General features: G+C 41.0%; 1 pseudogene; it reads left to right on the forward strand.

Moving 5' to 3' along the window:
* The first annotated feature begins 2,282 nt into the window (after positions 1 to 2,282).
* On the forward strand, positions 2,283 to 7,454 carry LOC101417971 (general transcription factor II-I-like; annotated as a pseudogene).
* The last annotated feature ends 4,137 nt before the right edge of the window (positions 7,455 to 11,591 follow it).

Below are 11,591 nucleotides of genomic sequence, written 5' to 3' on the forward strand. Positions count from 1 at the left end.
CAGGAATTTGGAGCCTGGAAATCCATCATAGGGGCTGAAGGGGGAGAGCTGTAGTGTGAAGCCTGACTCAATGTGTGGGTGGGTCAGCAACTCCAGCCCACCCAGGAGCTCATCGAAATGCAGCATCTCAGTCACCACTTCTAAATCAGAATCTGCAGGACCCAGTCAACCCCTCATGCCCTCTATACACTTTGAGCTTTGAGAATCTACAGATCATGGCAGCAACAGCCAAGAAGTTCTGGGTAAATTGAAGTAAAAAAAATCTAAAATTACATAGCACTCCAACAGTGAACGACGTAGAGTGTATATCAGGAAGACCGCAGTAGTTTAATATCAGAGAATCTGATTATGGGTTGTCTAGATCCATGGACAGTGTCTATCTCAAAGGATGAATAAAGGTATTTTTTTGGAAAACTTTAAGAAAACTAGGAACAGAAAAGATCTCTTTAACTTGATAAGGACATACCACAAACCCACACTGTTCATTCTACTTAACAGGACCTCAGTGAACTTATTTCATGGTAGGAGCAGGTGTAGGCTGCCCCCTGTCATGGCTACAGTGCAACGCTGCTCTGGAGGGCTCAGCCCATGGAACAAGGTGAGAAAAAGAAGAGTGACAATGACTAGGAGCAAAGAGTCAAACTGTTATTTTCAGAGATGAAATATTGACAATTTCTTCAAGACAGCCCTACAGTATCAACACACTATTAGAATTAATACGAGCATGTGGACAAAATTGCTGAATTCAAGATTGACTTAGGAAAACAAATTATGAAAAAAAGGAAATTTCAGAATTGTAATAAAAACCATATAGTTATCATACAGCCTATGAAAAATTCACAAACCCTATGAAGAACTAGTTTTGGTTTTTCACTTATAAAATGTTTCAGACCTACATGAAGTGCTGTAAGGAATTAATGAATAGCCATGTACTTAACACCCAAGCACACCCAGTCTGTATCTTTTGACCAATAAGGTAATCCCATTTCCCTAGGAGATAAAGCATTGCAGTTACATCTTTTCAATCCCATTTCCCTCCTTTCATCCCCACCCAAGGTAACTGCTATGGCTTGTTTTGTGTTTGTTTTTAAAGATTTATTATTTATTTATTTATTCCCCCCCCCCCTTGTGTCTTGATTCCTGTCTGCTCTCTATGTCCATTCACGGTGCATTTTCTGTCCGCTTGTCTCCCTTTGTTGGGTCATCTTGCTGCACCAGCTCTCCATGAGGCACAGGCCATCAGTTCTCTGTGGGTACGGGCCAGCTTGCCTTTCACAAGGGGGCCCTGGGATGCAAAGCCAGGGCCTTTCATATGGTAGACAGGAGTCCAATGGCTTGAGCAACAGCCACTTTCCAACTGTGGCTTGTTTTTACACTATTACCACCAAAATATTTTCCCATAAGTAATATGAAGCACTGTTTTGCATGTTTTCAAAATTATATGGTAAGAGCTATCCATATTCCTAACTTGCTTTTTTTGATTGTTCAATAGTGTGTCTTTGAAATGTATCCATGCAGAGACATGTAGATGTGGTTCATTCATTTATATATGTTGTTATACTATATGAATATACTATAATTTATTACCCATTTCATAATTTAAACTGTACTGTAGTACTGAATGATTTTAACTGCTGTATGTTGGCGTTTTATGAATATAACATAATTTATTATACATTCCATAATTTAAACTGTGTTGTATTACTGGACAATTTTGAATTTATCTCCCTGTACACATGTATGAGTGTTTCTCTAGTGGGAGAATTACTAGGTTAAATGATATATGTTTTGCTACATATTGCCGTGTTTTTTTATGAAGAACATTTCAAAATCCTACTAAAAGGTATAAAACTGGATCTAATATATGGAGAGAGACAATATGCTTATTGATAAAAATAATAATAGCAATTTTCTCCAAACCTAATCCAATAAAATTTGAGTGAGTGCTAATAAAATTATGGTCATCTGCAGCAGGACTTTTTAAAGAAGAATATGACAAACTAATTCTAAAGTTTACAAGGAAGCACAAAGGTTTACAAATAGCTAAGATAAATTTGAAAAAGAAGAGCAAAGAGAGGTTTGTAGCCTTGGATGTTCAGCCATGAAACAGGATGCACTGGTCAGGGAGAGAAAGATGGATGCAGTGGAATAGATAGCTAAGAAACAACATTAAAAAAAGAACGTTAGATTATGCAAATGTCACATCAAAAATACAGGAGAGGGGACAGCAGAGAAAAGGGGCCACTAAGGATGGGTTTTCAGAGAGATTTTATAAAATGCTTATGGAAGGAAAGGCTGCAGAGATACATAAAATGAAATCTACAGCCCAGACAAATGGGATGAGTATAGATGGTGTGGAAATTGAGATTCTGAGAACAGCTGAGTCTGTTTCTCCTTTAGCTATGAACAAGGTTTAGGTAGATCAGCAGAGGTGCCTGTTCCATACAGAAGATGTTAGGAGACCAGTCGGCCATGGTAGTTCGGGATTTCCTGAAGGAGCTGCCTTGAAACACCCAGAAAATTATGATCTTGCAGCCCTGAAATGTATTCTGGAGAAGAAAGCAGGGATTTTATGTACCATAAAGAGATCTTTCCTAGAGCTGAAGAAGCATCTAGGTGGTCGTGATGCTGTAACATCTGGGGAAAGATCAATACAGTCCCCATGTGGAAGTTGTGGCCCCACCAAGTCAAGACTGAACCTACAGAAGATTATGTTGACAATGTTCTTTTTTTTGTCTTTATTCATTTTTTTAAGATTACATTAAAAAAAATATGAGTTCCCCATATGCCCCCCACAAAAAGGTTTAAAAATGCAAGTTATTGGTGTTAGGGTAAGATGCTATATATGTTTGTTTGATGCTCTATGTTTGTTTTGTAAGTTCACAACTATTATACATTTATTGTTTATGTTTGTTTATGTATGAGTGATATATTTCAATTTTTAAAAAAGTAAAAGAAAAAGATTCTGGAATTAACCTAGAAATTCCAGCTGTCACCCAACCATGCTGAAGAATCTGAAGATTCTATCGTTCTCACTACAACTTTCAAGAAAGTCATCACTCTTCAGATGCAATGACAGAACAGAAATGGAAGCACCAGCCAAAGCTTCTGCCCAGCACATCCCTTCAGAAAAAAGTCAGAACCCTGAGGATGATGTGACTATTTTTTTTGTTTTGTTTTGTTTTGTTTTTTTTTTAATTTTTTTAATTTTTTTATTTTTTATTGACTTTGTAATAATATTACATTAAAAATATATATGTGAGGTCCCATTCAACCCCACCCCCCCACCCCCCTTCTCCCCCCCCCCAACAACACTCGTTCCCATCATCATGACACATCCATTGGATTTGGTAAGTACATCTTTGGGCACCTCTGCACCTCATATACATTGGTTCACATCATGGCCCATACTCTCCTCTATTCCATCAAGTGGGCCCTGTGAGGATTTACAATGTCCGGTGATTACCTCTGAAGCACCATCCAGGGCAGCTCCATGTCCCGAAGACGCCTCCACCTCTCATCTCTTCCTGCCTTTCCCCATACCCTTTGTCCATTATGTCCACTTTTCCCAATCCAATGCCACCTCTTCTATGTGGACATTGGATTGGTTGTGTCCATTGCACCTCTATGTCAAGAGGAGGCTCAGATTCCACCTGGATGCTGGATGCAATCCTCCCATTTTCAGTTGTAATCACTCTAGGCTCCATGGTGTGGTGGTTGTCCTTCTTCAACTCCATCTTAGCTGAGTGTGGTAAGTCCAATAAATCAGATTGTAGGTGCTGGAGTCTGTTGAGGCTCAGGATCTGGCTATCACATTGTCAGTCCAGAGATTCAAATCCCCTAACTATATCTTAAACCCCAACATTAACTGCACCTCCAGCACATTAGCATGAAAGTCTTATGAAGGGAGATCCCATCTGAGTCCAGATTCATCACACATAAACACCATTTCCAAAGAGGGGCCATCTGCCCTGGTAGTTAACCCCATCGGCCATGACCATAACTCCCATGGGTCTCTTTAGCCCTCAAAGGAACCAATATCTGGGGGTTGTATCTGCTTTATCTGTCTCTCTGACTCTGCTCAGTTGTGCATAAGGGCAATCCTTCTGACAGCCTCCAGACTCTTTTTTAGAAACTCGTAGCCATATAAACTCATTTCTCCTTTCCATTTCCCCCTTACTTTAGGTCAAACAGCATTTTAAAGTCATGTTATTTTATGTAGACAGGGATATTCTGCTGATCTGCATTGAACTTTCTGTATAAGGTCATTTTCCAGTTGCATCATCAGTTGGTAGTTGATAGTGGTCCCTTGTTGCCAGGGAGGCTCATCCCCGGGTGTCATGTCCCACGCTGGGGGGAAGGCATTGCATTTACATGCTGAGTTTGGCTTCGAGACTGGCCACATTTGAGTAACATGAAGGCTGACAGAAGGAAATTCCCAGGCACAAAGTTGCTCTAGGCCTTGTTCTTATTTTGGGTTTATCAGCTCACAAGCATAGTCATTAGCATCAGGGGCTCACTGTTGAACCCTCACTCCCTCCCAGTCCCCACCACTGTACCTGGGAGACTGTCGCTGCTCCCCTAGGGACCACGACAGAGCACCACTGGCCAGGAACCCAGTACCCCCCCTACTGTGGTTTTTAATTGTTGCCACTATGAGTATATCCAAACATTACCATGCACCCTGGACATATGTTCTGTACAGCTCCCTGTCAGTCATATATCACCTGTCATTGGTATCCCATACCAGTATCCCTCCATTGCCATTGTTGAAACACTCTGTGATCCAGAACTCCCCGAAATTTGAAGCCCAATATAATGTCATGGTCCCTTACTAGGGAATGGCATATAGCGATGAGTTTAAAGGATAGATAAAGAACTTGGATAAAGTTAGATAAAGAACTTAGATAAAGAATGTTGACTTGAAAAAATTCCACATCCTATTTTTTTCTTTCCCCCCCCCCCCCTAATTATTCAGCTTTTCTTCACAGGAGTCCTAGACCACAGCAATGTATATATATAATATACAGCACTCCCACACATCCACCAGAAAACCTTTTCCCTTCCACAGTGATACTCTTACGCCCTATTCATATCATATTTACTTAAAGTGATGTTGATGTGACTATTGAAGATGACGATCATTCTCTACCTACCAAGAGTTCACTGCTGACTCCTGCCCTCATCAGAACCCATAGTCACAGGTGTCAGGGCTGTTCTGCAGGTAGAAATCTAAGAAACCTTGAAGGGCCTTCACATCAGTGAGGAGGGCTGACCCTGCAGTGTCTCCCCTCATAGATGCTACCCGGCTGATGAACCACCACATTTCCTCATTTCTGAACCTGCCAATTCTGGAAAATGGAAAACAAGGGAGTTTACCTTTGAGAAATGGAATGCTCAAATTACTGATCTACAAAAGCAAGCTGAACAGTTGCTTGAAAGAAAATACACTCAAGCATATTTTCTTAAAAGCAAAAGGTCCTGTGATGATCCCACATCTCCTTTTCCAGTCACATATTGAAATTCTTTATGTAGAAGGACTTCCTGGAGGAGTTCTTATAAGACAGCTACCTACTTAGTGAATTCCTCACCTTGAGAGGATATTACTTGCAAAGGAAAGGTTTCATTTGATATTAAGAAGCATGAATTTCTAAATTCAACATGTGAAGATTCACAACTTGATAAACCAGCTTCGGGATAAAGGAAGACAGGTGTACCAAGATCACTAAATTAAGAAAGCTGGTGCATCAGCTTTTCTGCAAAAAGAAAAAAATGTTTTTGAAAACGTGGGGAGCACTGAAGCCAAGGCTGTACCCTACCAGAAATTTGAGGCACATCCTTATGATTTCTATGTGGAAGGTCTACCAGAAAGCATTCCTTTTAGAAGTCTCTTATAGCATGGATTCCAAGATTGAAAAAAAAATTATTAAAGTGAACAATCAAATTAAATTTGTTATTAAAAGACCAGAACTTCTGACACACAGTACAACTGCAGTTTCTCAGCCAAGAACAAATTCACTAGTCAAAGATGACTGGAGTGTAAAAATCACCAAGCTGTGCAAACAAGTGGGAGAGAATTTTAATTTTGAAATTTGCTCAAGTCCTTGGACTTGGACACACAGAGGCAGTAAAAGTACCATACCCTGTGTTTGAATCAAATCCTGAGTTCCTTTGCGTAGGAGGTATGCAAGAAGGAATTCCCTTTTCAAGCCCTACCTTGTTTGAATTTGACGACTTGAAAGAATTGTGCACGGGAGTAATAAAATCAGGTTTGATGTTAAAACACCTGAACTGGTTGTGTCCTATTTCCATCCTGGAAAGGCTAATAAAATAAACACTAAAGCATTACAGTCCATAAAAGAGCACGAAGCTCTGGCAGCAATTCAAAGGTTCCTGAAACTGAGGTCACTGTGGAAGGCCCCAGTGACAGCAGTCCTCAAGGTCAGCTGTTCAGACTCCCACCCAGACTGAGGGCTCTAATGTGTCCCTCAAGCCTTGAGGAGGGGAGTTTTCCTCTGAGCCCTGGAATACCAACATCACGGACTTATAAAGAAAGTTGAAAGTCTTTTCGATGAGGAATCAGTGAAGCTCTTGGCTTTAAACAAGCTGTGAAAGTGCCATTTGCAGTGTTCAAATCTTTCCTAGAAGGCTTTTATGAGAAGGGTCACCTGAGGGTGTTCCATTCCAAAGACCTTCTTTCTTTTTTTTTTAGCAAGGGGAATAAAGAGTTTATTAAAGAACAAATAAACAAGAAAATTACATGATCTGAGGTATGACTATGGGCATGCTGCAGAGGGAGAGGTGTGCCACCATCTATTTTCCAAATTCCAGGGCTGGAGAAGACACTCAGAAACAAAGCCAAGATTACATTCATTGTTAAAAAGCCTGAAATGTTTGAGACAGCCATTAAGGAGAGCACCTCCTCTAAGAACCCCCCAAGAAAAATAAATTCTTCACCCAATTTTAATGCTACTGCATCAGGAGCTGAAGATCTTAATATCCTTCAGGTGATAATTCCAGGTGATGATGATGGGATCTGTCAAAAACTGAAAAACCTAGACAGCCAAGGGAACAAGTGAATGACCTCTTCAGTCAAGAGGTCAGGAAGCAATTGGTATGGGTTTCTTGGGAAAGTTCCCTATAGGAAATTGACAGTTACCACTGGCTTTGTGGTGGTCAATGGCATGCCCCAGAAGTGTCATTCGAAGCCGCCAGGTACCTGGAATGAGCTCCATGAGAAGGATCTCAGATTCTGCAGGTTTAACAAGTTCACAATCATTAGGCCCTTTCCAGCCCTTGGGGTCAATCACCAGCTGGTAGACCAAGGGAGCCAGAAGGTACAGCAGTGGTGCAGGAGCCAGAGGAGCCAAGCCAGCCGGAGGTTCCAGCAACAAGAAATGATGGAGGATGATGGAAGCTGTCAGGCCAAGCAAGAGCCAGTGCCAACATGGTAGCTCTCTTCCCTGCTAGGTTTAAAGTATCGGTGGTTGAGAGGAGCTTTTCAGACCTGTTACTGCCCCAAGCTGTGTAATATAATTTCTACTTTCAGAAATGTCTACTTTTTCCAGCAGTTCTGTGAATTGAATAAAAGAGCAGAGTCTAGGCTTGGAATGGCTGGTTTACTTTGGAATGTATTTTAAGGGTTTTACAGTAGTGCTGGAAAATGACATGAAAAATGACAGAGATGAATCTCATAAGATTTTTGAAATATTCAACAAAGCCTTCAGTGGTGTTTATTTTCCAATCAAGTGAAGGCATCTATTTCCTACTGGAACATCCCAGCTTCTGCAGTGAAGAAAACACCTGTAACAGTTCAGTTCTTTAGATTTTCTGTTTGAAAAATCATTTAAATGATTCTTTGTTCACAGCTCTCCTTAATGACTGAGTGAACAATTAGTATCTGTATATTTGACTAAACCATTTCTTAAGCTTGTCTATCATGGTTATGTTTTTTAATCATAATTTTAAAAAAAACTCAGAGGTCAGTATCTCAGCATGTGGACTATATGTGAGTTACAGAACCTCTTCCACTTTTATTTTGTCCATATAAAATGCATGGTTTATCAGAAGTTTAAGATCAGATATGAGAATTTGGGCATGCTAAATGACACTATAACCTCACTATCGTGTATCTTATTGTAGCGTAGAATTCTTGGAAACACTCTACCAACATGGATCAGGCTCAAGGGGGTTACATTGCCATCATTATTTTATATTCTACGTATAACATTGAACTCTAGGGTGGGGAGTAAGGGGTCAATAGGCTAATTATGCACCCTCTGAGGTCTTAGTCATTTTTAGGAAAATCTTAACATGTATCGAGATTTCACAAACTACAAGAGTTGTAAATTACCAACTATATGAATATAACACTAAAAAAAAGAGATCTTAGGGAAAAAAAATAACAGCTATATGAAAAGCCTAGTCTTTGTGATGGCATAGAGTTTTCACTAGCTTATCACAATATCCACAATGGAGAATTACATTACATGGTAGCAGAAATAGGCATTTTTATGTGTTGCTTATATTTAACCTCAAATTAAATTGTAGGTATAGGGTTGTAAATAAAATCCATCCATAGCTTTCACACACTAATATATAAATATCTGGGATTCCTGTATACCCCACCCTCCACCCACATTTCCCCACATTAACAAGATCTTTTATTAGTGTGACACATTTGTTACATTTGATGAACATGTTCTGAAACATTGCTACTAACCATGGTTTATAGTTTACATTATAGTTTACACTTTGCCCCACACAATTTTGTAGGTTTTGACAAAATGTATAATGGCTTGAATCTGTCATTGCAATGCCATCCAGAATAATTCAATGTCTTAAAAATAAACCCCTGTTACCCCTATTCTTCTCTCTCCTTTCTATCACAACCTCTGGTGACCACCTCCCTTATATCAATGATGCAAGTTCTTCCATTGCTAAAATAATAGCAGGACTACTTTATTCCCTTATGTTTGTTGATTCCTCACTCTCGAGGATTTGGAGATGGTAATGCCCATTCTGTTCCTGATTGAGAGGGAGCTTAGCTCCCATGGGGGCGGATGGATGTATGGGGCTTACTTGCAGTTGTAGATACTCTGTTTTTTTGGGATGGGGTTTGTCCACTATCATCCTTTTGTTACTTGTCCTTTGTGAGTCCAATGAACTGGAGAACAGGTGTTGCAGCTCTGCTGACATTGAGGATTCAACCAACATAAGAACAGACTGATGATTTAAGTGTAGTGTTAATTATAGGTTCAAATAAAAGGGGCAATAGAGCTAGGTGTAGAGAAATTATAAACGAGTCTAACTGTTACATTGGGATGCAAATATTCCAAATTAAGTCCTACTGACAGGCGTGCCAAATTCCTAAGATTTTCTGCCCTGCCTATAGTATCTAGATGTCTCTGGAGCTCTCAGGAGCTCTACTGTTTGAGGCACTCTTTGCTGTGGCAGTCAATGAGATCTGGCTGAAACATGCTTAAGTGTAACCTCTGGAGTGGTCTCCTGACTCACTTTGAAATTGCTTAGCCATAAAAACACATTTATATTTAATAATCCCCCTTTTGATTAAGGTCTTTTCCCAGATGCATCGCTATTCAGCAGTTGGTAATAATCCCTCCATGCCAGGGAGGCTCATTCCTGTAAGTCATGTTCCACACTGGAGGGAAGGTAATGCATTTCTCTGTTGAGTTTGGCTTAGTTAGAGTTTGGCTTGCGTTTGAGTTAGGCCACATTTGAGGAACTAGGAGGCTTTCAGGAAGTAATTCTAGGGCAATATATATTACTACACTTAGTTTCAATTTCACCAGAACAAGTTTCATAAATACAAGAGTCAATATTAATGCCCTGGTGCTGGTGTAATTGTCTGTCCTCTTTCACAAGGCATTGCCCATGTACTCAGGGGATTCTTGCCACTCTATTTGAGAAGGTAGCAGGAATCCCCAGGAGAGGAATTCAATATTCTTTGGCTATTGTGTTGGTCTCCACACATTATGACATAAGACAATGCCTCACGACCACTTGAATATATTCATGGGCTATATAGACATGCCCCAGGTGCACCCCACTTCTCTCAACTCCCCACCACTGACACCGCACACCAGTGATCCTCCCCTGCCACAGTTGTGACCCTCAGAAACTACTTCTGTGCTCATGCAAAGTTTGTCTACTAGAAGTGACTCCACTGATTCCCATCAGTGGAAATATGATGGATTGTTAAGTAGTAGAGTTAGGGAAATGGTATAGAGAAAACTAGAGTTGTTTCTCTTCCACACACTAGATGAATTAAAGACTTTGTGAATGGTAAAATTATAAAACAAATAAAAACAACAGACACACATGAATATATTTGTGATCTTAGGGTGGGGGAAAAAACTCCTTAAAAAAAGACCCTAAAAACACAAATGATCTGGTAAAAATTTGTTAAAATTGAATCATCAAAATTCAAGATTTTTGTCTCATGAACAGCACCATAAAGTTATTGAGTGATATTTTCATGTCAAAATGGATTAACATCTAGAATATACACTAAATTCCAGACCAACAAAAGAAAGACTGGAAATTGAAAATGGGCAAAGGACATAAATAGGAAATTCCAGAAGGTATGCTCAGCCTCACAGGTAATCAGAAAGTCAAAAGTAAAAACAGTGAGATAACACTACCTGGCAGGGTCTCAGCCAGGAGCCTCCTCCTCTTCTCTTTCTTGTGCAAGGCAATCCTTTCGGCTCAGTGCCTCCAAATGTGCTGTCCACATCCCTCAGGGAACTGGACAGAGAAGGACACACTGGAGACTTGCAGATGCAGGGTGAGCAGTTGCTCATTTGTTCCGCTCCACACCCACCCAGGAATGTCCTGCCTGTCTACACCCTAGTTCAACATGCAGTAAGTGAAGCAGAGCCCGTGGGGATGCGAGTGCAGAAGGTCTGACCATGGTGGTAGGGCCCGGGACTGAGGCCAGGGGTGGGACCTGTGGACTCCAAATTCAGCAGCCACAGACCAACTGGACAACTGGCCAGACAAGTCCATTTAACCATGTGCTGTGTAACACTCTCGACTCTACTTGTGTACAAAGAATAAAGCCACACACTTGTACGCAAAACTGACAGGATACACAAAATTGAAACCAGTAGTTGTCTATGTGGTGTGACAAGGGAAGTGGGGTAGAGAGGGATTTCTCACCTCTGAAAATGCTGGTATTTTTAACCCTGAGCACATGCTACTTTATGACAAACAAGAGGCAGCCCTCCTGCTCCTCCTGCTGGTGGCACCACCAGACCCCTTGGCTTCCCTCTAGTGCAGACACGGTGGTTCCGCCCACCTCTCTGGAGGACAGAAGAGCCTCTGGCTTCTTTACAGCAAGGCCCCCTCTTGCCAGCAGGTCTCTCAGGGTGATTGCTCAGGTCACAGCCATTCGCAGTACAGTTTTGTAAGGAAGCTCACGAGAACGAGGGCTTGGCTGCCTTGACCCCGGGCTTCAGGAGTGGAGCTCCACAGCCAAGACGAGTAGAGGCTTCTCTGTGGGGACCTGGGCTGCAGGTGAAGGCAGGTTTCTTTAGGGGCTGGGTGGGAGGGTGAGTGTGAGGATCTAC

Source organism: Dasypus novemcinctus, chromosome 22, assembly GCF_030445035.2.
Source record: "Dasypus novemcinctus isolate mDasNov1 chromosome 22, mDasNov1.1.hap2, whole genome shotgun sequence".
Classification (NCBI taxonomy): domain Eukaryota; kingdom Metazoa; phylum Chordata; class Mammalia; order Cingulata; family Dasypodidae; genus Dasypus; species Dasypus novemcinctus.